The sequence below is a fragment of the Oncorhynchus masou genome, chromosome 29, assembly GCF_036934945.1.
Source record: "Oncorhynchus masou masou isolate Uvic2021 chromosome 29, UVic_Omas_1.1, whole genome shotgun sequence".
In the NCBI taxonomy this organism is placed as follows: Eukaryota; Metazoa; Chordata; class Actinopteri; order Salmoniformes; family Salmonidae; genus Oncorhynchus; species Oncorhynchus masou.
Genome location: NC_088240.1, coordinates 70,987,522 through 70,994,100, shown reverse-complemented (window position 1 = coordinate 70,994,100; position 6,579 = coordinate 70,987,522).

The following is a 6,579-nucleotide window of genomic DNA, read 5'->3' as shown; positions in this document are numbered from 1 at the left end:
GGGTCAAAGTTCTTGTATGCCTCTTCTATCTGGAGAACTGAGAGGTTAGGGAACGTTCCAAGAAGGGCACTGTAGAGTGTACTTCTGCAAAGCAGCCGCTGTGGTTAGCAAATCTAAACAATACTTGACACCACCTGAAATTAAATAATTGTATATAGTCAAAGTGTAATAGGACAAGACCACCTACTATACTGGCTATTAGGGAATACTCAACTAATCCCCATTTCTGCCATACACTTTTTGGTGGGCTTGGTGATGGTCATTTTGCCTATGGGCCCAGGTTGCAGACCCTGTAAAAAGACAGTACAGGGGCACTAATCTAAATCTAATCATGAGACAATTTAAGTTTTCATTAAATCATTTATTAGCATTATGATGTGATTATAACCATATGATGTTGATATGTGGTATAGTTATATAAACATAACCTAGTCCATGGCTGCATGCCACTGCTGCTTGGTATCTGTCCAGCTGTGCACAGGTGGGACGATTGGTGTTCCCATCTTGGAATAGTGTGCAGACTGGAATAGTAATGCAACTGTGGTTGCATAATGCACTGCCATCAACACATGAACAGTGATGTTGTGTAATTGTTACTGGCTCAGAGGGCTTCATTACAACCTACATGGGGATATAAAAAGAAAATGATTAGACTATAAAATCACTCAACATGTATCATGACCAGCAAACAGAAGTGACTGGCTCAACAGCAACTAATTTCATTACAGCAGTACGGGTTTAAACTTTTCTATTAAGGGTATATGCCCTTGTTTAAATGTGATCTAATGCGTCCAACATAACAGTGCTTACATAAACAAATTCCAAAATGTGTTGGGACACTGTAAAGTCCATGAAGAATAAGAGCACCTCCTCCCAGCTGCCCACTGCACTGAGGCTAGGAAACAGTCACCACCAATAAATCTACGATAATCAAGAATTTAAATTAAGCATTTTTCTACGGCTGGCTATGCTTCCACCTAGCTACCCCTACCCTGGCCAACAGCTCTGCACCCATGCAGCAAATTGCCCACCCACGCAGCTGCCGCAATCATCTCCCTCTTCAAAGGGGGAGACACTCTAGACCAAAACTATTATAGACCTAATCTGAAAACAAGGCTCCCGAAATTTTAGCAGCATATTGAATGCGTGACCTGGGCTGGCAAAACCCTGGATCATTGTTATTCTAACTTCCGCGATGCATATAAAGCCCTCCCCCACCCTCCTTTCGGAAAATCTGACCACGACTCCATTTTGTCCCTTTTGTTGCTCCCAGCCTATAGACAGAAACTAAAACAGGAAGCGTCCGTGCTCAGGTCTGTTCAACGCTGGTCCGAACAATCAGATTCCACGCTTCAAGATTGCTTCGATCACGTGGACTGAGATATGTTCCGCATGGCGTTGGACTATAACATTAATGAATACGCTGATTCTGCGAGCGAGTTTATTAGCAAGTGCATCGGTGATGTTGTACCTACAGCGTCTATTAAAACATTCCCCAACCAGAAACAGTGGATTGATGGCAGCTTTCGGGCAAAACTGAAAGCACGAACCACTGCCTTTAATCAAGGCAAGGTGACCAGAAACATGACCGAATACAACAGTGTAGCTATTCCCTCCGCAAGGCAATCAATCAAGCTAAGCGTCAGTATAGAGACAAAGGAGAGTCACAATTCAACGGGTCAGACACGAGAGGTATGTGGCAGGGTCTACAGTCAATCACAGACTATAAAAGGAAAACCAGCCCCGTTGCGGACCACGATTCCTTGCTCCCAGACAAACTAAACTTCTTTGCTCGCTTTGAAGACAACACAGTGCCAATGACACGGCCTGCAACCAAAACCTGCAGGCTCTCCTTCACTGCAGCCAACGTGAGTAAACGTGTTAACCCTCGCAAGGTTGCCAGCCCAGACGGCATCCCCAGCCACGTCCTCGGAGCATGCTCAGACCAGCTGGCTGGTGTGTTTAAAGACATATTCAGTCAATCCTTATCCCAGTCTGCTTTTCCCACATGCTTCAAGAGGGCCACCATTGTCCCTGTTCCCAAGAAAGCTAAGGTAACTGAGCTAAACGACTACCGCCCCGTAGCACTCACTTCCGTCATCATGAAGTGCTTTGAGAGACTAGTCAAGGACCATATCACCTCCACCATACCTGACACCCTAGACCCACTCCAATTTGCTTACCGCCCAAATAGGTACACAGATGATGCAATCTCAACCACACTGCACACTGCCCTAACCCATCTGGACAAGAGGAATACCTATGTGAGAATGCTGTTCATCGACTACAGCTCATTTAACACCATAGTACCCTCCAAACTCGTCATTAAGCTTGAGACCCTGGGTCTCGACCTCGCCCTGTGCAACTGGGTCCTGGACTTCCTTATGGGCTGCCCCCAGGTGGTGAGGGTAGGTAACATCTCCACCCCCCTGATCCTCAACACTGGGGCCCCACAAGGGTGCGTTCTCAGCCCTCTCCTGTACTCCCTGTTCACCCATGACCGTGTGGCCATGCACGCCTCCAACTCAATCATCAAGTTTGCAGACGACACTACAGTGGTAGGCTTGATTACCAAAAACGACGGGACAGCCTACAGGGAGGAGGTGAGGGCCCTCAGAGTGTGGTGTCAGGAAAATAACCTCACACTCAATGTCAACAAAACAAAGGAGATGATCGTGGACTTCAGGAAACAGCAGAGGGAGCAGCCACCTATCAACATCGACGGGACAGTAGTAGAGAAGGTGGAAAGTTTCAAGTTCCTCTGCGTACCCATCACGGACAAACTGAAATGGTCCACCCACACAGACAGCGTGGTGAAGAAGGCGCAGCAGCACCTCTTCAACCCTCACTAACTTTAAGCACCAGCTGTCAGAGCAGCTTACCGATCACTGTCCATATACACAGCCCATCTGTAAATAGCACACCCAACTACTTCATCCCTATATTGTTATTTATGTTTTTGCTATTTTGCACCTCAGTATGTCTACAAATACTACACTAAGAACAGTTTCATAGACATGGGTTAAGCCTTGTCCTAGACTATGCAATGCCTCTTAATGCAGATCTACATTGACAGGAACTTCTTGTCAATGTAGACTAGGCTTCATCTCTGACTGTGTAACCAGCATGTAGTGTCACAAACAGCTGACTTTTCACCCTACACTCAAACTGTGTGGTTTCTCATTTTTCCTCATGGACCTGTAGCAGCAAGCCCGTATGCTTACTTCTCCTGTCACTTTGTCCCTGTTCGAAACTGCTTGGAATAAAAAGAATGAGCAATCATGTCAGCTAACTACTGTAAAAAGCATGTTTAAACTACGTTACAGCTTTGAGTAAACAGCCTTGTCTGGTCTGATAGGAATAGCCAAGTTGCCTAACTTCATAGTTGAAAAGGTAACTGGAGACAAAGTTTGAATTCTTTTTCGGTACTTTGCTACTTGTCTTGGCCTGACGATATACATCCGTCACTGTTATCTTTGACAGCACTTGCATGCGCATTGAGTAAAACAGTGTCATGGTTGGCAAAGGAGGGGGGCGTTGGCTAATTGCTAGCCACCTTACAGGCTAGCACGTTAATAGCTAGCTAGCTAAGAGGCAAAGAAAAGACACAGAAGACAATAATCAAATTACAAAAATCCCTAACTGAACGCATAAACAGAATTTTCAACAAGAATGATAAAAAATGCTATAGAAATATGATTATATTAATATACTGAGATAATGATAAAACGATCGACTTCAATCAGGCTGAAAGGAAGTTATGTATCCGATAGGAAGTAGAGCGGAAGTGGGCGTTGCTAACATTGTGCAAAAGGTCTATAACGTATTAAAAACAGATTTGAAGCCACCGGTCGGCCATATTGGCACTCCCTCCATAGCTGGAAACCCTCCACAGGAATTAATAGAATTCTACAGTATTTGAATTAAATGTTTCAAGTACAGAATTACATGTATTTAAATATTTGTTGGTGTAGTGGGGACAGTAACATTATTAAGGAAAATGTATGTATATACACACTCTCTATATATATGCACTTGTTGGCTGCTTTTCCTTCACTCTGCGGTCTAATTCATTCCAAACCATCTCAATTGGGTTGAGATCAAGTGATTGTGGAGGCCAGGTCCTCTGATATAGCAGAAAAACAAATGATTGTCCCACTAAGTTCAAACCCAATGGGATGGCGTATCTCTGCAGAATGCTGTGGTAGCCATGCTGGTTAAGTAAGCCTTTAATTCTAAATAAATCACTGACAGTCATTAGCAAGGCACCTCCACACCATCCCACTTCCTCCTCCATGCTCCACGATGGGAACCACACACGTGGAGATCATCCGTCCACCTACTCTGCGTCTCACAAAGACACGGCAGTTGGAACCAAAAGTCTCAGACCAAAATCATCAGACCAAAGGACAGATTTCCCCCGGTCTAATGTCTGTTGCTCGTTTTTCTTGGCCCAAGCAAGTCTCTTCTTATTATTGGTGTCCTTTAGTATTGGCTTCTTTGCAGCAATTCGACCAAGAAGGCCTGATTCACGCAGTCTCCTCTGAACAGTTGATGTTGAGATGTGCCTGTTACTTGAACTCTGTGAAGCATTTGGGTTGCAATTTCTGAGGCTGGTCACGCTAATGAACTTTACTTCTGCAACAGAGGTAACTCTGGGTCTTCCTTTCCTGTGGCGTTCCTCATGACAGCCAGTTTCATCATAGCGTTTGATGGTTTTTGCGACTGCATTATATTTTTTCTTAAAATGTTCCGGATTGACTGATCTACATGTGTTAAAGTAATGATGGACCGTCATTTCTCTTTGCTTATTTGAGCTGTTCTTGCCATAATATAGACTTGGTCTTTTGTCAAATAGGGATATCTTTTGTATACCAACCCTACTCTGTCACAACACTGATTGGCTCAAATAGTAATTTGGATGCATGGCTATTTTACAGTCTCCGGGCAATTTAAAAAAATATTTTTCTTCCGGTATGGCTGCAGCAAATTTTTGGCGGCAGTTTGTTTGGTCTCTGCCAATTCTTCCACCTGGTTAAACTCCTAAAATGAACTTAATAACACACAACATTATAGCGGATTTGGGGGGTAGCCCAGACCTGGACTCTCAAACCTGGGTCCAGCGACTGTCAATGCAACTTCCGTTACGCCAAGAGGTCCAAACCCCTTGACGAGGTTGCTACATTTACATTTAAGTCATTTAGCAGACGCTCTTATCCAGAGCGACTTACAAGTTGTTGGTCGCTACATTACCCCCTTTCCTTCGGGAGAGCGTGTCCTCACAATTCTCTATACCAATTCTACACACTTCTCTATACCAATTCTACACACTTCTCTATACCAATTCTACACACATCTCTATACCAATTCTACATACTTCTCTATACCAATTCTACACACTTCTCTATACCAATTCTACACACTTCTCTATACCAATTCTACACACTTCTCTATACCAATTCTACACACTTCTCTATACCAATTCTACACATTTCTCTATACCAATTCTACACACTTCTCTATACCAATTCTACACACTTCTCTATACCAATTCTACACACTTCTCTATACCAATTCTACACACATCTCTATACCAATTCTACATACTTCTCTATACAAATTCTACATACTTCTCTATACCAATTCTACACACTTCTCTATACCAATTCTACACACTTCTCTATACCAATTCTACACACTTCTCAGATGGCCTCAATTGCACCATCCCACTTCTAACACCAATATAGCAAATTCATAGGTAGCCCCAAATGGGACTTGAACCCTAGTCTAACAACTGTCAAACCAACACCGTAACCATTATGGCAAGAGGTCTGCATTTCTTGATGAGGTTGCTAGATGTTGGGTTAAGGTCGCTACAATATGAACGGCAAACAGCATTCATTTCAACTGTGGCATCTAAGAACATGTCTGAATCTTTAAGAACCAAAGGCCAAACAGACACTGGCCAAACAATTAACCAAAGCAATGAAACGCAACTCACCGATACAGGTATGTTGGAGCAACAAACATTATATTTGTTGACTATTCTGAATTAAATTTGTCCTGGAAACAAGGCATTAATGGATAGAGTTGAACTTTTTAAATCAAATCTCTGGTAGGCTTATTGTAAGTAAATACATAGGCCTCCCTTGGCATCATAAATGAAAAGTGATGACTAAATTGCAGTCCAGCCTAAATGTCAGTGGGGAAAAAAGGCCTACTATGTTTCCAGGTTCACTCCATTGGAGGGCAGTGTTGAGCTATGAATACTTCTCTGTGTGTCCTCTGAAGTTGTGAATCTGTGGGCTGTTGCCATGAGAGATCAGTGGTAATCTAATAGACTCTCTTAGAGGTCAGGACAGATCCATTTAAACTCTGTTCTCACCTTCCTCCTCTCCTCACTATCCTTTCTCTCTCAGAGGTCAGGACAGATCCATTTAATCTCTCTCTCTCTCATCAGCTTTTGTCAAGGATACCAGGTGTTGTGTTTCAGGATGACATGTGTCATTCCATAGCAAATGCTAACCTTCACGTTTCCTGTTCTAGTTTCAGTGACATTTCCATGCTTAACACACAGGT